Source organism: Polypterus senegalus, chromosome 16, assembly GCF_016835505.1.
Source record: "Polypterus senegalus isolate Bchr_013 chromosome 16, ASM1683550v1, whole genome shotgun sequence".
NCBI lineage: Eukaryota > Metazoa > Chordata > Cladistia > Polypteriformes > Polypteridae > Polypterus > Polypterus senegalus.
This window is the reverse complement of record NC_053169.1, coordinates 63,634,760-63,657,594: the sequence shown is the minus strand read 5'-3', so window position 1 is coordinate 63,657,594 and position 22,835 is coordinate 63,634,760.

Here is a 22,835-nt window from a genome sequence, read left to right as displayed (position 1 = left end):
TAATAGCTCCTGGGTAACAAGGGGGCAACCGCCCTGGCCAAAGAGAGGACCACAGGAAAGGAACAAAGAGATTTTAACCCATAAGGACCTGTGGCCACCGTCAGGGGGCGCCTCAAGCCTCATAGGACCTGGAGAACCGTCACTTCTGCCATACCAGGCAAGATGGCGGATGAACCTGCAAGGGACACCCAGAGTGCTTCCAGGGCAAAGGGCAGCACTTCCGCCACACCAGGAAGTGCTGCCGGAAGATCGTCACCAGCCGCCTAGAGCACATCCGGGCGGGAATAAAAGGCGCCACCTCCTTACAGTCTGGGAGCTAGACGAAGCTCCCAGGAGAAGAGTAGAGGCGGCTAAAGACTGGGAAAAGAAGGTTTATTGGGGAGATTTATTGCTGAGTGCATTGTGTGGTGTTTTGGACTGTATTCTTGTAGTAAATAAACGTGTGACTTTTGATAAAGATGTGGTTTTCAACTGGTGGTGTCCAGGCAAGTCTCACAGTCCACATTTTGCTTCACCACATTGAACCATTCATCAAACAAACTTCGATCTGGGAGGATCCTCAAAGTGACTTCCTGTCACATGTAGATAGTAAACAGAGACTCTGATGTCAAATTCCAACTTCTGTCACACTACGCTCACTGTCTTTTTGCTGGTACTGCAACTCAAGTACGCGTTTCGTTAATTTCTGAGGACGTGCTCAGAGGACTCTTCAAAGGGAATGTGTGGCAGCCATGATGCGCGAACTATAAACGAGCCCTAAGTGTCTACTAGTGAGCCCAGCGATGGACTTTTTAAGGTCTGTTTCCTGCCATGTGGCCCATGCTACCTAGATAGGTTCTGGCACCCACAACCCAATTTGAGAATGTATGTTTCTGTATAAACTCTCATTATGTACTCAGTTAATTTTTACATATTTTTTTAATTGACTCCAAGGTGTCATTACAATGCAAACATTAGTGAGCAGTACCACATCCAGTACTACATCTTATTTAGCTCAAATACCCCTTAGATGGGTATTTTGTCTGTGCATTTATCCCATGTAAAAAACATATCTGCATGAGTCTGTGCTCTAAAGTGTTAAGGAGCTGATTAATCACTTATGGTAAATATCCCCTTTCTTTCAGTGTAAAGTAAAAAAAAAAAAAAAAATCAATCACATTCCATAGCTTTTTTTAATTCACAAACATGACAGTAACTATGTTGGGATACAACAAGTTAATTAAAATGTTATGAATATTCATGAAACACTTGTATGGCTTCAGTAATTATATATTCAGAAATGGTGCATGTGTCAGGGAAAGTCATTCTTGGGATTTAAAAAAAGTACAAGGGGTCTCAGTACAAGTAAAAACAACCTTTAGATATAATTGTCTTTATGTATGTGATGGGGGAAGGGGAATGTGTTTCCACCACATCCTTCATGGATTTCAAATTGAAATATTAATATCATGTGGACCGTGTTAACCATGTAAAGCAGGCAGGTTTCAACATTTTACTGCTGTGTAATGTACTTTAGTGAGGTGTTACCTGGACTAGAGTTTCCCCTTTTAGATGAAAATATTCCTTATTAAGATTTGGGAATGATTTTTTTCGCAATAAATTATGATTTCACTTTTAAAATTTATTGTGCTTAATAAATGTTTAAAAAATACAACCATCATTCACTGACTCCAAAAAAGTCTATTTGCTTTGTTCTCACCATTTGACATTAATAAGAAGAAGGCTCCACCAGACATTTTAATAGAGAAAGATCTATTTATCATCCTAGGAGGGTAAAAACACCCGTTTAATCTCAACAGACGCTGCTAGCCTTGACTAACTATGGGACATGTTGCATGCTTTACCAGAAGGTAAAGTTGTCAGATAGGTAATGTCATTTATATTTACATTTATTTGCTTAGCCGATACTTTTATCCAAAGTGACTTTACGTGGAGGTCTACATAGTTGAGTAAACATCGGCCTGGGGACTGTTTGTGTTACAAGTTACAAGTGTTACGGGACAAGGGTACAAAATTGATCAGTAACAAGTGAAGAGCTAATTACAATTCCTAGACTGCAGACCCTAACAGCTAATATCAGTTAGACAGAAATTCACTAAACAAACAAGTCTTCAGCTGCTTCTTAACACATTATAGGAGTCAGCATTATGGATGAAGCTGAAGTCGACAAGCCAGAGCTACACATGAAAGCAATCTGGACTGAGATTTGATATCATGCAGAGGGGGCATCATGAGACAGCATTCTAGAGCATACCTTGAGTTGTTGAATAGGAGTCTGTAGGTCTGTAGGAAGGAGCAGGAGCATAGGTTCATAGTGTGGTGATGTCACTGAGGTTATAAACTTTATACTAAAAAGATGCAAGTTCTTTCCCCATTTCTGATTTACTGTGTGAACTCTGAGCAGGGCATTTACTGTAACTTACCATGTCCATCACCTTTTTAAAAAATATGTAAACATCTGTATTAAATGTTTTATGTTTTCTTGAAATTATCTAGTAAATGTATCTAGTAATAATAACACCCATCTTTTTCTCTCTCCTTTGTCTTGGCCATATTCTTTCCTGTCAACATGTTGTTGTTGCTCGTCTCCCAACGCCAATGTTCTAGTAAAGAACAGCCATCTGTACCTCATCAGAAGGATATTTCTGGAGCAAGTCCGGAATCGCCTCAGGAGACAAGAATAACAGCTAAGCCTACTCAACAACAGCCCACTTTGCCTCCAACTATAATGGGTGCTTATTATTGACAAATAAACAGGCAGCCATCTACAACTGCTGATGGGTTTCAAACACTTACCAAAATGTAATCTTACAGGGCTCCACCTGCCACCTTGAATGACTGAAATGTAAATGTGTTAGAGAGTAGGATGCAATTTGTAGACTTTCAAAGCAACATGCAACTGGTTTCCTAAACAAACTACCTTGTGTCGTGGTGCTCCAATGTATCATAATCCCTGAAAAATGCCCCTGTTGGGTCAAGACTACACCATATGGTGTTGCCATTACTTTAAGGCCACTTTCTTGAGCTTACCTGGCCTGATGCTTCACAGCCTACCTCTTTGTCACCTCAAATTCCTAATGACACAGTGATGCTGAGGTTGGCACTGTAGCTTTAAGGATCAACATTATGGATTCAGGTTCCACAGTTACTCATTACTCTCCCCATAGTTTTTTTTAGCACTGTTTTCGATCTGGACACTTCATTTTTCCTCCTCCATCCCAAAGACATGCATAGCTTTGTGTGAGCATCAGTGACTATCTGTTGGCTTGGCCCACTCATGCAGGATTGGTTTTCACCTTCAGTTCAGTGTTGTTGCCCACTCTGACCCTGCGGCAGATTTAGAAATGTCATGCAACACGTTTTCATTTTTTTATTGATTTTAGTGGCTATTCTTATGTTTAAAGACATGGATGTTAAGTATACCTGGAAACTATGTTGTGTAAAATTTTCAGCTACAGTACAGAAATAACAGTATAAGTCTAGTTACCTTAGGTGGGCTGGCGCCCTGCCCAGGGTTTGTTTCCTGCCTTGCACCCTGTGTTGGCTGGGATTGGCTCCAGCAGACCCCCGTGACCCTGTAGTTAGGATATAGTGGGTTGGATAATGGATGGATGGATGGGTCTAGTTACATAATTGCAGAGTTACATGCCAAAGAAACAAAAATAATAAAAAAAAGATGTAATTTTTATCTGTAAAAGAAAGTTTCTTTTGAATGCGGAACATCTAAATATATGGTAAGCGTCATGTCACATGTTCATGAAATATCATCATGTTTGTAGTTAAAGGTTCTAGCTTCAAAAAGTACTTACTTGTACAGATTGCTAGTGGTGAATATGACACACTTCAGTACCATATGTATTCTCTATTGTACCATTAACAACGTGCACCATCACAATGTACTTTAAAAAACAGAAACATATACATTCATTAGTACATTAAAATAAGAACAGCTAACATGAATAAAAATAGAATAAATGGAAATGTACATTATGGAACATTTTCTTTTTCTGCACTTTCTTTTGTTAATGTCTTGCCTTGATAACTGGAGTCACAGATATTTCTGGCAAGTTTTTCTCTTAATGGTACTGGAACAGGACATTAGATCTGATATGTCATCACCATTGATGGGACCAATGTTGGACCTTTGCCACAGGTAAAAAAACATTTGCCTACATAATGACAACTGCTTCAGTGCACTGAAAGGACTTGGATGACCAGTTGGTAAACAGCAGATTTTTTTTTTTTTGTCTTTGAAGTCGTAGTTGATCATACCTTAATATATTTTACTTTACAATTCAATTATTGAAATGTATGAGATTAAGAATCTACATTTGAAAAATGTATGCATACTGTATATATTTCAGTATGGAAGAGGATGATCCGCTGTGGCAACCCCTAATGGGAGCACCTGAAAGAAGAAGAAGGCTGTATATATTTCAATGTACATATTGCAGGGTGTTTTCATATTCAGCGTTATCGTTTGTTGAGTGATAATTATGTGGTTTATTTTAACTGAGTTTTTCTGTGTGTATTTTCGCCTTTCACGTGTAAGTGTGTTATACTTTATAAAAATATATTAAACATATAATGAGTACAAAAAGGAGCATTATGAATTAAACTCTCTTTGACTATAAAAGTACATTGCAACAGTGGCAGACAGGAAAACAGTCCTAAAAAAACAGACAGAGCTTATAAAGCTAAGAGACCTGACAGTATTATGTTAATAAATAGCAGGTAGGGCCAGCCCAAGTATTTTTGGTGCCCTAGGCAAGATAATTTAATGAGAGAGCCATCCTGGCCACTGACAGAGCATGAATGAGGCTTGAATGATCAAGAAGTATCAACACGTTTCCCCAAGAACAGCTAAAGGTTTTGCTCTTTCTAGAACTGATTAAAGTTGCCTCATCTTGGTTTTTTAAGCTTTATTAAAGCATTTGGACTGTCTGTTAGAATTTTTTTAAATAAGAAAACATAGACAGAAAAACCCTTTTTAATTCAATATATCAATAGATCACATACATGATTATCTTGTAATTTGTAAAATAAAATTAAAGGTAGCTTTCAAATCCAAAATTTATTTGAATTTCCACTTAAATAAATGATGTCTGTAGTCATTTGTCTATAGTTATATGCTTCATTCAATGAGGCATTCAATGTGCTATATAAATAAAATGCATTATTATTATTATTGTTATTATTATTATTCAACCAGGCCTTTCTGTCGATACTAAAAAAAAAAATCAATCGGACCAAAAGACAGTAGCTTTTTTTTTTGTCATTGCATGCCAGTGCTTAGTTTTGTTGAGCATTAAACTAAGCTGCATCAGTGGTGTAGCGAGGGTTCTTTTTGTTTCTGTCTTCTGGTATACCAATGTTTCAAAGTAAAATTGAGAAATGATAGAAATCTTTTTGCCATTCAAATATCCACCCATTCTAGACTGCATGTGACAGCATTCTTTCCCTCTGCGCCCCCATTCTCTCATTAAATTACATTAACAGGAAGAATTTTAAGTTGAACCATAAATTACTTTAATTTTGGGCAGAACTGAATGTGTGGCAATCTAATTTAAAAAAATGATTTTTCAAGTAATGGTAACTTTTTAAAATATATTTTTAAATAACAGGGACACATCATCTTTAAACCTTTACCAAATTAAGTGTTATAACTTAAGAGGTAGCCAAGGCTACCAAACAAAGAAGATTTAAGGGAGAAGGGAGATTATTGATCCGATTAAGGCACTCAATGGTAAATTTTATTTTGTTTTAAATGTTAGCACAGTTTAAAAATGATTTTCACAAAGAAATGATCCACACCATAATGTGATGTATTGTGTTGATATATTTTAATCAGTTTTTTGGGGATTTAAAATGGCATCCCTATCTTGTTTTTGGCTCCCCTCAAAAATGTTGGCAGCCTAGGCAAGGACTGAATAGTAAGGATTCTTAAGGAAACTGATAAGGAGAAGGTGTGTGTATATATATATATATATATATATATATATATATATATATATATATATATATATATATATATATATAGACTGGATTTGAAAGTCATTACTCCTCTAAGAAATGAAACCTAAAAGAAACATCAAGAATTGAGGAGTCACAAAGTTTACTGTTAGCTTCAAACGAATTGTGTTCTGAAACAGTACAAAGCCCACCATCACAAGATGTCTATTGTGTTCCTGACATAAGCCGCTTGGACAGGTCTCTGGAGTGTTGAATCCAGCAACTTTATGAGTTGTAGAATTAGAAAATAATCTGTAAAATGAATGAGACATAAAAAAATATATAATAGATTCTTTCATTATATATTATGCTCATAGAAAGTGTGTTTTCTCTGCATGATACCTTGTCAATTTGTCCCTCTGCAATTCACAATTAAATTACAATAAACTGGATAACAGTATTAAAAATTTAACATACTTTAACTGATTATAGTTCAGTTTATAATTTTGGGTGCTTCTTCCAAATTCTTGCAATATTGCAGTAATTAACTTCAAAGTTTTAAATCATGAATGTAATTAAAATTTTGACATCCAGTCAATGAAAAATGTATATTTTGGGCTCCTAATTTAAATAAAATATATGCATCAGAGGTATGTAGTGTAACACATGTTCAGTAGAATACTTTTACAGATAACGTCTATGAGCCATTATCAAAATCCTGCTAAGAACAAGAAGTTGTGTCAGTACATGACGGCCATATGGAAAAGACAATGAAGTATAGTAATTAAAACTGAACAACAAAAGAACTGCAGTGCGGTAATTAGAACACTGATTAATCAGCTGATAATTGTATCTTGATTAATGCTTCTGATTTTCTGTTCTTATTGACCTAGACTATTTAGGCTTAGTCCAATTAAATTTAAATTATGCTTCTTATAAATTCCTGTCAAAAACTGATTTTTAAGTTATACAAAAACACACTAACCATTCTTGCTATTTTGTTCCTTTCAGACACCATTTCTTATTTTATAATGTCATTTGTAGATTTAACAAATATACATAATTAAGAATTTAATTTCCTGTTAAGTATGTAAATTAGCAAAGGGCAGTGCTTACTTCCTCAAGCTTTGATAGAATGTAATTGTCTTTAAATTTAAGTAATATTGATATAAAATAATTTTACTAGTCCCAATACAAATGTCTTTGTTTATTTTTGTAACTGAGCACCCATCACTCTTTTTATATACAGAAATAAAACATATTCAAAAATATTGTAAATGATATCATAAATTTCACACTACTTATGCTGAAATTATCATCACTGGACTCCTGCCTAGTTGTCATCATACATTTGTCATTATAAAAAAGAAATCTACCTCTGGTGCTGTCAATTATAACATCCTGGTATTGTGCTCAGTTACAGTTATGAAGTCACAGGATTGGCAAATTACAGAGAAGGCATAGAATCAAATTATGCTTTGAGATTTAATCAGATGAAGAATTCAGTTAGGGTTCTGTTATTCATCAGTCCAAATCTGAAGTTTGTATCATATTGTCTGGGACAGATGAAGATCTAAACTACAGTACAATGTGTGAACGCTGGCCCCGGCACAGACAGACGGACAACATATTTTGCACCCACACACTGTTTATTTACAATATTGATAATATAAAAGTCACGTGCACTCACGAACCCCAGTGCTGCTGGCACTGAATCCCCCAAAGTCCAGGGCCCACAGTTTCTGTGCCTTGCTTCCTGGCCACCTCCTGTCCTCGCTCAAGCTCCGTCCTTCTGCCTCCCGACTTCCACTGCTGACTGGAGGGAGGCGGCCCCTTTTATGGGGAGCCGGATGGGCTCCAGCTGCTTCCCGGCACTTAACGGTGGCCACACCCCTGTGTGGCGGAAGTGCCGGCTGCGCACCCGGAACAATTAGGCACTGGGGCGCCGCCTGGCGGTGGCCACGGGTCCCTACAGGGCTGGGCTTCAAAGCCCCCTACCCGAGGCCCCCTGCATAACCAGGACGGGCGCCCCACTCGGTCTGGAGGAGGCACACGCCCTCCTCTGGTCCTCTAAAGCGTCCCGGCCGGGCTCCGGCCCCGGCCGAGGACCACACGGGATAAACCGGCATCGGGGCACGCCTGGAGGTAACCACGGGCCCCTACAGGGTAGGGCTTCCATGCCCTCGACCCGTGGCTCCCAACAGAAGCAGGACGGACGGCCCCTCGCGGTCTGGAGGAGGCACAAGCCCTCCTCACGTCCTCCTGGGCGTCCCGGCCGGGGACCACAAATGATAAAATAAAAATGAAAAAAGCACTCTCAATTTAGGTGTACACAGGTAATCTACAATAATATATTTGCTTAACTGTCCATTTTATGAATCTACTTTGTCTGTAAATTCAAAAAAATTACCAGAACATTTAAATCTTTAGTACAATATGTGAAAAGATTAGCGTATTGTTGACATTGTTAGGTCTTACTTGTTATTTCATTTCACTTCTTTCTAACAAGATAAAGTGCAACCAGAGGTATTCTTTCTTGACTGCTTCTCAGTTGTTGCTTTATTCTAATAATTTTAACCTTACAATACCATAATGAAAAAGTGTCAGTCAGAGCAAATACTCATGAGCACCAGTACAGCATACTACTGTATGTTTAACAAAAGTAACAAAAACAAATCAATTCATTTATGCACTTTAGGATTACAGGGAGGTAGTGCCTAACCCAGCTGCATCTGGCACAAAGGATAAACCAGCTCTGGATGAGGTGCCTGTCTATAGAAGGATACATTTACACACACGCATCCACGCTTATTCATAGAGTGCCACATTAGACTTGCTAATTATCTTAACGCACACACACATCTTGGAACTTGAAAGAAACAGCAGACTAGAGCAGTGGTTTTAAAAAGTTTTTTTTTTGTTTTCCCTTGGAGAGTCGCCAGTGATCCTTGTCCGGGGCGTAGTTTTCCCCTTGCAAGCGGTGACCCATCGGAGGGCTTTCCCCAAACCATTCATGACACTTTTTCATTCAGTACTATTGTAATTCACAACTCAGCACAACCCGAGTTCAGACATCACACAACCCATAGTTTAGGAAACACTGGACTAGAGAAAACTCTATACAGAGAAAGGGAGAAATGCAGACTCTGTTATCCCAAAAATCAAAACAGTACAGAGCCTGGTCTGTAATTTAAATCCAGGAGTCTGGAGCTGTGAGACAGCAGCAATGGCCATTGTACTACAAAGATGTCAAAAAAAGCCATAACTATTACATTTTTTGAGAACACTTTAGTTTTGGTATCAATTAGAAGCTACTAATAACAATCAGCATATTATAAAACATATATGAATTTTTGGCAACAATAACCTACATTAAGAGTAATTTTAAATGATGATTTACCACTGTTGATAGCATACTTAATAAAATATTTATGGACTGTGTTATACACGCAAACTTGCTGTTTTGTGGGGGGTCTATGTGAAGGCATATGGAAGTACATGGGAAAAACACAGTCTGCATTCACTTCTGTATTTCCCTTTATAGTCTGGATGGGAAACTGAAGGGGCAATGATTGATGACATCACCACCAGGCACCAATTCAGCCCCACCCCTTTGGGTGCTTGAGATATAAGGATGGCCTCAACTGGTAGGAGGCATTCATTTCATAGAACACTTCCAGGAAAGAACAATGAACTTGGACAGAGCCCTGTCATTTTTTAGCTGCTTTTTAACACCTTCCTTTTTACCTTCTGAAAAAAAAATGAGAGTTCTTATTGGGCTGCAAATCTGTGGTACTGCCTCATGTATTATCTTCTACAACTGTTAATAGTTGTGTTAAGTTGGGTAACTAAAGTATGACCAATTATTTTTTTAAATATGAATTGATTCTACAGAAAGTACCTATTCAATAACAATGCATTAATATTTTGTAACTTGTCAGAACCATTAGGATATACATTACTATTAATTTTTCACTAAGCAAAATATTTCTGAAATACAAATTGGTAGATGCAATATAAAACCACATCTTAAGCAATCTTGACAAACCTCACTACAATTCCACTGAAAGGGATTTTCCTACTGTATTTCTGAGCACAGAGTATGTATTTAAATAATTATAATGTGTGCTTTCACTTCCTGTAATTCAGATTATTAATGTGTTAAACACATTTGTATTCCATACCCAAAACATTAAGCAATTCAAGTAGATAAAAACTATGTTTTATACTGGCATAATGTCAGAATGACTAATGAAGGGATCTTAACTCGAACACAGTTTTTGTTCATGTGACTGTTTCCATGCATTTTACTCGTCTTTCTCAGTGGTGTAAGGACACTTAATTTTAGGGTCTTTATGTTTTAGGTGCAAATTACTTGAACTTTAAATAAAGCAAATAAAACATAACAATCTTTTTGTGATGTGTTATTCAATAAAGAAAAAATAGAAATAATTTAATAAAAACAAAGTTAAAAATGATTGTACAGACCAAAGCAAGAGAGTTTTGTCACACTCTGACTCATGCACCATTGCCTAGAAATAGATTATAAAATGACTTCCATTTAAATGTTACAGTATCTAAAGCAATTGTTTCTTACCCTTGAGCCTATTTGCACAATCTTTATTTGTCTGTTGATTCCCTGAACATTTGCTTTTCTGTCAAGTGACTTTCTGGATTAGTCTCTAAAACTTTTTTCTTACGTTGTTCATTGTATCAAGTCATTCTAAACGAAATATATCATTTTTTTGTCCTTCCAGTGTCATCAGTTAGGTTAAACTTAAAGGCAGGAGGCAGTATTTCAACATACAGATTTATTTTCTTTTTCTTTATTCATTGAAATACATGGGATGCCACTTTGTAGTATTCTATTATGGATATTTCAGTGTTAGTGTTCTTATTGATTTGTGGTGCTTCCTATGTTTGTACATGATAGAATTTTTGCTTATAATAGTCAGGTTTTGGTATGTTTCATTCATGATTTATTTGTTGTAAGGCTTTAGACTTCACACCCTGAAATAGCACTTTTGACACTGTGTGACCACAAATAAGTCACTCCACCTGCCTGTGCTCCCCTTGAAAAAAAAAACCAAAAGAAATATAAACAATTGTTAAAGGCATTGGCCAAATAAGTAAATAATAATAATAATGTTACATAACTGTAAGCTAGAATTAACAATGATTTGCTGAGGGGAGAAGCCCACCAAAGCAGTGATCAAAATATAAAGCATGGTTCTGGAGGGGCACTGAATATATTATTTGGATAGCATACAGTATGTATTTTGGAATGGTTTTAGTCTCTGACATTTGTCAAATAACAAAAAGTATTTTATATGTTATTTGGTTTACAAAATTATTTTTCAGTATGACTGTATAGACCTCCCTGTGGCATTCTGTCTTGTACAGCTGGTGAGTGGAGAAACCTCTCTTTTATGCATGGTTTTCTTTAGGTGGCAGTCTGGCTACCAGTGGATGTTTTGAAAGTCATTCTTTACAGGAGAAGATGCAGATATCTGGGGACATATGAGGTGTTTTATTGTGGAATCAAACCATGATCAATCCCAGGTTGTACATCTTGCGCAATGGTAACTGAGCGTGGTCAACTGCGAATCCGCAACATCAGGATTATAAGGGCCCTCAAGAACAGCTCATTTATAGAGTGAGCTAATAGAACTACTATGATGACTCACACTTGAGGTGCCTACCTATAAGCACTGCAAAGTGGAGCATTTCATGATTTCATTTCATTTCCGCTGAGCTGTCTTTCACTCATCCCCCACCTTTTATTTGCAATATTGCCACTACATGAGGGCAATGAACATTGCTATAAGAGTAGTTCCCAGACACGCCTGTGACTTTTGTTATTTATTGTGTCATCCCTTGTTTTCTTGAAAATGGAAAATCTTCTTACAATGAATTGCATGTGTTGTCTGCAGAACTGGATAGCTTTTGAAGGATGTTCTTGTTTCTAGCTCAGACAGTTCATGTGCTGATTGCCTGTTCTATCCATCTCGTTGTTTTGTCATTAAACACCACTTGAAAAAGTGACCATGATGCTCTAGAATTGTGCGTTACTGCCTCTGTATCTTGCTAAGTGTTTTTTTTAATGTTTTTATTGTAGGGGTCTTGGACTACTTGTAGATGGTCTGCCTCCACAACATTGATGAAATTTACAGTCACAGTTGTCGGGGCTGGCAACCCATTTAAAGTTTCAATTTTTCAGTTTCATGGTTAGTTATACTTTATAAAAGGAAGTTTTAATTAGTGTAAATTGCTGTAGTGCAGGGTGAACTTTTCAATTGGTTGGTGCTGTGGTCATATTGAGTATGGAAAACTGTGAAAAGGCTGTGTAAGAAACCTACATAAAAACTTGACTATTTGGAAACCCACTGATTGTCATATGGGACTTTCACAGCTAAATCATGGCTCTTTAAGTTATAAAAAAGCAGAAAAATGTGTACCTGTCATTGTCATTGAACAACAGAAATATGTTCAAGCATACAGTTCAGCTAAGGCAGGCTTATTCTCACAGGTCACCATTAGTGCAGTGGCCCTAAATATTTTTACACTGTATAGAGTACAGGGAAAAAAAATGTAAAGGACAAGATGCCAAAAATAGCAAAAGCTTGTCTTTCTACCAACTTCAATTCCTATTTACTTATGATGTAAAGCAAAAATGTGAAAGATCTTTTATTTAAATCGCCAATGTGTCTGTTATCCAAGAAGCCAGACTCCTTGAGATTCTTCTTGTAAGCAATCCAGAAGAGCCAGCAGTTTTCTTGCTGTCTTCTTCAAGTAGCATGGAGCAAACAACCACCATGCCACATTATCATTGATGTCAATCATTGTGGAGTAGTCTTGCATTTGCAAGAGAGTCAATAATGGATTTCCTTGTCTTTACACAGAGTGTATCATATTCCAATCTTATATTTCTGCTGAACAATTAGCAACAAACATCTATCCATCTATCCATTCATCCATCCTCTTCCGCTTATCCGGGGTTGGGTGCGGGGGCAGCATCTTAAGCAGAGAGGCCCAGACTTCCCTCTCCCCGGCCACTTCTTCCAGCTCTTCCGGGAGAATCCCAAGGCGTTCCCAGGCCAGACGGGAGACATAGTACCTCCAGCGTGTCCTGGGTCTTCCCTGGGGCCTCCTCCCAGTTGGACGTGCCCAGAGCACCTCACCAGGGAGGCATCCAGGAGGCATCCTGATCAGATGCCCGAGCCACCTCATCTGACTCCTCTCGATGCAGAGAAGTAGCAGCTCTACTCTGATCCCCTCCCAGATGACTGAGCTTCTTACCCTATCTTTAAGGGAAAGCCCAGACACTCTGCGGAGGAAACTCATTTCAGCCGCTTGTATTCGCAATCTCGTTCTTTCGGTCACTACCTATAGCTCATGACCCTAGGTGAGGGTAGGAACATAGATCGACTGGTAAATTGAGAGCTTTGCCTTACGGCTCAGCTCTTTTTTCACCACAACAGACAGATGCAGAGCCTGCATCACTGCGGATGCCGCACCGATCCGCCTGTCGATCTCATGCTCCATTCTTTCCTCACTCGTGAACAAGACCCCGAGATACTTGAACTCCTCCACTTGGGGCAGGTTCTCTCCCCCAACCCTGAGAGGACACTCCACCCTTTTCCGGCTGAGGACCATGGTCTCGGACTTGGAGATGCTGATTCTCATCCCAGCCGATTCACACTCAGCTGCGAACTGATCCAGAGAGAGCTGAAGATCACGGCCTGATGAAGCAAACAGGACAACATCATCTGCAAAAAGCAGTGACCCAATCCTGAGTCCACCAAACCGGACCCCTTCAACACTCTGGCTGCGCCTAGAAATTCTGTCCATAAAAGTTATGAACAGAATCGGTGACAAAGGGCAACCCTGGTGGAGTCCAACTCTCACTGGAAACGGGCTCGACTTACTGCCGGCAATGCAGACCAAACTCTGACACCGGCTGTACAGGGACCGAACAGCTCTTATCAGGGGGTCCGGTAACCCATACTCCCGGATCACCCCCCACAGGATTTGCCCGGAGTTCCTCAAGGCTCTGGATGTTGTAGGACTGTCTTTTTTGACACGTCTCTGCAACATCGCATGGACATCGGGAACAGTGCCTCTGGATTGGCAGATTAGGGTGGTGGTCCCCCTCTTTAAAAAAGGGGACCGGAGGGTGTGTTCCAACTACAGAGGGATCACACTCCTCAGCCTCCCTGGAAAAGTCTATTCGGGGGTTCTGGAGAGGAGGGTCCGTCGGATAGTCGAACCTCGGATTCAGGAGGAACAGTGTGGTTTTCCTCCTGGTCGCGGAACAGTGGACCAGCTCTACACCCTTAGCAACAAAAATATTGTCCAATTTTTACAGATGGATCATCATCACAGCCATTTATATTGCTCTCTATAACCATGCTCAATGAATACTACGACCCTCAAGATAACTTTATGTTAAGCACTGAGAACAGCAGACTTGTACAGCTAATGCTGTCAACTCACAGCTCAAGGGACCTGAATTTGAAACCCAGACTGTCATGGGATTTCTCTGAGTTCATTGATTTTATCCTCACATTCCAAAGACGGGTATGTTAGATTACCTGGTGACTCTAAATTGTGAGTGACTATGCTGATATGTGTGAATTTTTTTACAATGGACTGGTGAAATGATTCCAAATGTGTGCTGCTCACCATGATCTTCTAAGAGAATAAGTGGAATTAAGAAACACATCAATGAGTTAAACTAATAACTTGCATTCAGAATGGGCAGCACAGTTTAATAAATTAGCATAATTTAGTCAAGGCTTGTTAATCATACAATAAAGGAATAACCAAATTTCATTTTTTAAACAAATTTGTAAAGTAAAATAAACCTTTTAAAAAAGATCTAGCAGCTTTGTATAGTTTTCTCAGTATTTATAACTTGAAAACTACTGCAGAGATGGTCAAGTCACAAATAGTTTTATTCCACGATTTTTCTTTAGTAACAGAAATTACTTTTAAACTAGATCATGCAATATGTAATGTCAATTCAATCTGCATGTAGTTTTTAACTTGAGCTTATCACCTCCATGTTCAACATTTGGCATATTTTTTTTTGTAATTTGCCTTACTTTTTATATAGGTATGCATTAGGGTTTGGATCACCTGCCATATTGGGGCATGGGAAAACATTGCATGAATCCATTTATGGCACAACTTTCTCTTTCCTCGACATGTTCCACTCCAGTTGCCCTTCTAGGAGCTGTGTAAGGGTTAATGCCCTGAGCAGTTACTCTGTTCTGCCTCTGTAATTCTGAATAGCTTTAAATATAGGTGTTTCTCTGCTCCACGGGTCTTACCTAACTCTGCCAGTCTGAGGCTGCTTTTTCCCCGGCAACATCTTTCCCAGACAAATCTGTGTAATTAAATAAAAAGTAGTGGCTTGTTATGTTAGCATTGGATGCAACGCACACTCACTTACACAAAGTCAATGCAGTTTTTGAGCAATCACATAGATGTCAAGGCAGGAATGCCACCCTTTTATTTTTCATGTTATGCATTATTTTGAATTGATACCATGTAAGTATTGCTCAGCAGTCTTTAGAGAAATGGCTATGACTATGATTATTGCTATGTAAAAAAGTTGGCTTCTATTTGCTTTTATTTTATGGGAAGATGGTCTATGCCCAGGGTTATTATTGTTCTAAATTTTTTTGTTACTTTTTATTTTTTAGTTTTTTTTTAAATTTTCCATTACTGTTTACATTTATATAATTTTAAAAGTTAATTAACAATGTTAGCTATGTTTTAATTTTCTAAAAATGACTAGTTTTAGTTTTACTTTTATTTTTCATTGTTTGGTAAAAGCATTTATCATGATAGATAGCTGACAAGGGTATAATATAAGGTGTTCAAAATGCATGATTTCAGTTTCAAAATGTGTCACACTCTAAATATGAGTTCTATTGTAGTACTTTCTACTGCCAAAATCAATTACATTTCGCCTCACCACTGGGTGTAACAAAAAGGCAAAGAGAAATAAAGCAGCATACCATTAAACATGGTGAATCAACTGGTTTCAGCTGAGAGACAGTTTGTTAATTTTGTGGAAAGAATGGGATCATTTAGGCAGAAAAGTTTTGGGTACCACCAGGTAATCTCTATTTAATAATGGATGGAAGAAAAATTGAAAAATAAAGTGCAGTGGAGGGTGCAAAACAATTTGTCATTAATTGATGCAAAATGAATGTTGTTGCTTAGGTGTGTTACTCCATCCTCCATCGAGTTCCTCAATATAGTAGACCACCGCAAAGTTGCGGTTCAGAGTTTGCTGCCTTAGTCGTTCGCGGTTGTTTCCTTAGAACCTAACTAATAATTGTTAGCGGAAATCTCAAATATCCTCCGCAATTTTTTTATGGCTTTTGTCATGGCAATACTGTACTGTAGCGAGAACACAAAGCAACCATAGAGGAAAATGTAGCTTGAGATGGTGAAAGTAGAGAACGTTATCATTTCTCCTTGCTGCTGCCCTTTGACGCATCTCTGGCAGATACAGCCCAGCATTTCTGTATCATAACAGTTTACCGCATGTAGCTATCTTGAGTGTTTCACTGAGTGTTCTTGTGTTTTTTGTTTTGTTGTTCTTAAAGCCCTAAGATGCCACCCAAAAGCCCTGCACCTTCTAAGGCTTCTGGCAATGAACCTAAGCACCAGAAGAAGTTTAAGACACTCCAAGAAAAGGTTGAACTACTGGATTTGCTCCGGGAACTAAAAAGTTATGCCACCACTTCCCATCACTATGTTCCTCAAACCTATCAAGAAAAGCCAGCACAAAACCCCACCAGAAGAACACCCTTCAGAAGATACCCATCCTCCTGAAGTGCCTGAAGAAAAGGCGCCACCCGAGGAGCTGTAAATCCTCTGCTGTGCTGTGCAGTCATTATCTTCATTACATACCTTCATCATACTGCACAGCTAATTCATCATCATCATCTTCAGTCAATAGCATTCATTATTGGTGAGTACCCATACATTTTACTGTATTTTTATTAAATTAAATTATTACGTACTTACCCTACTTATACCAAAGAAAACAAAAGTGCATACCAAAGAAAACGAGATTGGATGAATTATAGTACATAGAGGGGTAACATTGGTATTTTACATTCTAGTAAAGCAGGAGACATAGCAATACAGTACTGTATAGTATACGGGTTTACCTTTACGTTATTTGTTTTAGGGTAATGTATTAAGCTGAGTTTGAAATTAAGTTAAAGTGTTTTAGGGGCATATTTAGAGTTTAAACTATAAAAATAGGTATTTATAGGCATTTTTTTGACCACATCAAAAATTCACGGTTTTTCACAATTCGCGAGTGCTCTAGGAACGTAACCCCCACGAATTTCGGGGGTTGTCTGTAAACCCCTGTTCTGGTGAATTGTTCTGTTTTAAGAGAAAGACGAAGAGGGGGTGCTGTGGAGGAGTGAAACCTCAGGGGAAACAAGCAGGTGGGATTGTGCAACAGGCGGGTAAGAGTGAAATGAGAAGAAGATACAAGCCATATCTCCGCTCAGTGATCATGGGCAATGTTAGATCGCTTGATAATAAGATGGACAAGCTCATGGCATTGGTTAAGTACAACATGGAATTTCACCAGTGCAGTTTAATGTTCTTTACTGGGACGTGACTGCACAAGCTTATTCCTGACTCTGCCGTGAACATTGCCGGCTTCTAGTGTGTATGAGCGGATAGAACAGGGACTGAAAGTGGAAAGTGCAGAGGTCGTGGGCTTGCTGTATTTGTAAATGAACGATGGTGCCACCTGGGTCACATTGTGATTAACACTAGAATTAGCAGAGGCTACAAAAAAACTTGTAGGACCGTCCCACCTTAAATCGCTTCTTAAAACCGTTCTCACCTCTCCGCCAGTGTTTTTTGTTAATCTAAATGTGCTGATAAAAGAAAAGCTGCAAGTAGCCGGCTATTCCATCCCCCCAACGACTTAGAACGTGCACAAACTTCTCCCAGCTCATGCCTTGATTGATTATCTGGGAGTGAAGTGGAGTTTTAGAGTGGAAATAATAGATCATTATTTGGAATACATGCATTTCATGTGTGTTCTGTTTCTACAGTAATCCGTGTAAACACATTTACAAAACAGAAACGTTTTTCATATTGTAGTAGTAAATGACAAAATGTAAGCATAAACTATATAATGTATGAAGCCTGAAGTCCAAATATCAAACACTTTCACAAAAGGTACAAATATAACAGAACACGTATCTGCATCCCGGACATCGAGTTGTTAGCAGTAGGACTACGCACATACTACATACCCACGGAGTTCTCACATGCAATCGCCATTGTTGTTTACATTCCTTCTTCAGCAAATGCAGCGAAAACATGTGACATCATCCACTTGGCCACCGCTGGACTCCAGACAAAACACCCAGATGCTTTCATCCTCATTTCTTGAGACTTCAATCACGTTTCCCTTAACAGCACACTTAGCAGTTTCAGCCAGTTTATTAATTGTCCTACCAGAGAGGATAAAACACTGGATCTATTGTATGCTAATGTTAAAGAGGCATACAGTTGTTCAGCCATTCCACCTCTTAGGAGATCAGATCACAACCTTGTGTACCTTCTTCCTCTTTATGTGCTACTTGTGAAGAGGCAGTCAGCCACTTGTGAGCTCTATGAGGGTGTGGTCAGAGGAAGCCAGTGTAGCTTTACAGGATTATTTTGAGGCAACAGATTGGGACGCTCTTTGTGAGCCTCACTTGGAGGACATTGATGGTCTCACGGGCTGTGTAACTTCTGTGTTGACAACACTGTACCTTTAAAATCTGTACACTGCTTCCCTAACAACAAACTATGGGTCACCAAGGACATTAAAGCTCTTCTGAATGAAAAGAAGAGAGCATTTAGGTCAGGTGACAAAGAAGCAGTGAAGAGGGTACATAAACAGTTGTCTGTTAAAATATAAGAGGGGAGGATCAGCTATAGGATAAAGCTGGAACAAAAGCTGTAGCAGAACAACACCAGAGAGGTCTGGAAGGGCATGAGGGCAATTACTGGTTTTAATTCAAGCTGCCAGAGGATTGAATGTGACAGAGAAAAGGCAAAAAATATAACCAGTTTTTTAGTAGGTTTGACAGCATGTCTCAGTCCAACCTGCCCTACAGCTCCACTTCTGTGGCTGACAATGTATCCCTGGACACCACCATCAATACCTCACCTGCTAACTTTTCCCTCTCATTACAGGGGAAAGAGTGCGGGGAATCATTATCTCCTACCCCCTCCTTACCAGTTGAACCCTACTCCTCCCCTTGTTCTATCCACAACACTGACACAACCAGACCATCCACCAGCTTTACAGAAGACCAAGTCGTGAGAGAAGCCCAAAGGTGCTTAAAGGCTGCGCCTCACAGCTCTGTGGTGTACTACTTAGGATTTTCAACTTAAGCCTGAGTATTAAAAAAGTGCCAGTGCTATGGAAAACATCTTGTCTGTTCCAAAGAAGGCACATCCTAGTGCCCCTTCTGACTACAGGCCAGTGGCGCTCACTGCACACATCATGAAAGTCTTTGAGAGACTAGTCCTGGAAATACTTCGTCCCCAGGTTGAGTCAGCACTGGACCCTCTCCAATTTGTCTACCAGGCGAGGATTGTAGTCAAAGATGCAGTCACCTACCTGCTGTACCGTGCCTGTACACTACAGATTTTAGTTACAACACAGAGGGCTGCCATCTGCAGAAATTCTCTGGTGACTCTGCAATAGTTGGTAGTATCAGACATGGAAACGAGATGGAATACAGGAAGTAGTGGACAGTTTTGTTGACTGGTGTAAGCTGAATCAACTGCAGATCAACACCAGTAAAACTAAAGAACCAGTAGTTAATTTAAGAAGATTGCAATCTCTAGCCACTCCCCTGTCTATTAGGGGTGTGGAGGTGGAGGTTGTTGAGGAGTTCAAGTATCTAGAGGTGCATATGAGCAATAAGCTAGACTGGTCCAGGAACTCGTTGGCCATATACAAGAAGGGTCAAAGTAGGCTGTATTTCCTATGCAAGCTCGGATCTTTTAGTGTTAGCAACACTATGTTGCAGATGTTCTATAACAGCGTGGTTGCCAGTGCCATTTTCTTCACTGTGGCATGCTGGGGGAGTAGCATGAAAGTGGCAGACATCAGGAGACTAAACAAACTAATTCAGAAGGCTGCCTCTGCGGTAGGAGAGAAACTGGACAGCTTGGAAACTGTGACAGATCAGAGAATGTTATCTAGGCTTCAGTCTATTATTGAAAATGCTAGTCACCCACTTCATAGTGTTGTGGTTGGACAGAGGAGCTTTTTCAGCAGTAGACCGACTAGCATCAAGTGCTCCACTGAATGTTACAGGAAATCTTTCCTCCCCACAGCCTATAACTCCTTTTCCGGTCACTCGGGACACTTTAAGTTATTACCCTTTTTCTTTATTGGATATCCTGATACATTTTTTCCCAGTACTTGAAATGAGCAACATACTATGTGTTCTTGTGCAATAAATTGTCTGCTCTTCACATGAGAATAACATTATTTGTTCTCAAATGTGCAATATTAACTTAAGGTGCAATACTCTGTACTTTAGTTTGATACTTACTTTTATTATACTTTATTTATATTTACATGATTACTTTATACTTGTCTCTTAGTGTAACATGTCCCTTGTCTGTTGTTGAGCTGGAATATAAGTAATTTCCTTCAGGATTAATAAAGTTTTTCTGATTCTGATTTCTGACTCTGATATTGTTGTCCTGGAAGCAGTGTGGCTTGTGGCGGAAGCAGGAACATGGTCACTTGTCATCCTGTGCCCCTTCTTTACTCAGACTGGTATTGCCTATATTATTGGAGTCTTGCGGAAGTCCCTGAGGTGCAAATGCTTGACAATATTACATAACATTGTTTTTCAGAATATAGGTACAGTATGTGTAAAGTGAAAGGGAGAATGAGATATCCATCTTCTGTGGTTGAAGTGGGATAGCTTGTCCATCCCTTGAAAGGCCTCAAGCACACTTCACTGAGGGCAAAGAAATTACCAATTATAATAATCTGTCATTATTTTACCAGCAACATCCATCCACACCGAAATATCCAGCACCTGTCCAGTTCCACAGGCAGCAGTTTCAGAAATTTTTGAGTTAAGTTGCAACCTTTACTTAGGACATTGCCATTAAAAGATCACTTCTCTAGAAATGAATGGAAGGCAAAAGCAATAATGTAAGCAATATATGAGACTGAACTGATTGACAATATTATGTGCAGATTGTTATTTAAAAAAAAACTGACATTACCAACCTGCAGCTAAATGGTGTTTGGACGAATTAATAACACAGGAGAGGCACAGCTGTCCTAACTGATATAAACATAGGCTGGGTTTAAAAATGGAAAGTGTTGTCAGGAGGTGGAATGCTGCTGTGGCCTAAGGCCTTAAACTCTGGTGTTTAGGCTGATGAGTAGATTTGATTTTCTATACTTAATTGTCATTTCTTCATTTCACTTAATAATCACCACCACTAACTACAATAATGAAATGTCTCTTGTATAGTTAGCAGTTAGCAAAAACCATGCTAGCATTTCAAGCAAAAAAGCCAGGCCAAAATGTTGTGTCTTGTATCTTCTTTCCTTTTCAGTGTGGAAAAACAACCTGAGTAAAACCTATTGTGGATTTTGCAGTGAAATGTTCTTGGCACTCCTTACATCATTTGATTAAGTGTATCATCACTTCTACCACAACCTTGACAAGTGGCTTTGGGAAACGAGCATAAGGATAATGACCTTAAAAGAGTAGACCCTTTATATTTGGTCATGTTTGTTAAAAAAATTATTTTCTTCTTACTTAAAATCTGAATATTGTCTTAACAAATAATATTAACTATAGTATATTTCTCAAAAGTCAGTATGTGTGTTTGTTTTGATTTAGGTTACTATTTATACTTGTTTTGCACCTATTAATAGTTGCCTTGAATCATCCTAAAAACTTAAAATTGAGATAAGCATATAAATAATTTCTTCATCCTGCATATCACTTTCATTTAATGCAGAAGTGATCGGTGTACAGTTTTTCAATTCGAGAATGTAAAAACTTTAATCTTGGTCCTATTGAATTACCTACAATATTCTGTAATTTCGTAAAACAAATTACTCTCGAGCCCATGAGACATAAGAAATGCAGTTGCCCAGCTTTCATTAAGACAATTGTTCTGCTGAAATCCTACAGCAGCTAAGATTTGCTCTCTACAGTATCTTAGCAATATTTACTAGCTAAAAAAAGGTTTTTGACCGACAAGACAATCAGAAAGAATGTTTATTTTTAGCGTGTTGTACAAAAGGGATTTTTAGAGATAGTTGACATTTACAAGTAGAAATAGACATAATTAAATAGGTAGAGATAAAAATACAAAAGCTGTGTTTATTAAATGTGCCAAAAGCAGTAATATGGAAAATGCAATAATCTAAATAGAATAATCAAAGTAATAAGTTCCTTTGCAATGTTGGTATTTCTTTTTAAATAATGTATCATTTGCCAAAAATCAATATCCTACTCCCAAGATTAATTTATTGTTGAAGTAAATGGACAAAGGTTTGTTTTATCATTAAGATGAACAATATGCCTGAAGTAAAGACTATTTAAGTCTATCCTCAATGACTTTAATAATATTTCAGTATCAGAATTATTGCAGTAGATGTATCAAGAATAATGAGCTGATATTAACTGCTGCAATAGAAGTTTATGTAATTGTTTTCTGAATAGAGTTATTTTAAGAAACACACAGACTAAGTAAATATGGGAGAAATATTGTTTAAGTTAAAATAGAAATGTAACAATAATTATGATTACTCCTGCAAAAAAATAATGCAATTTTTA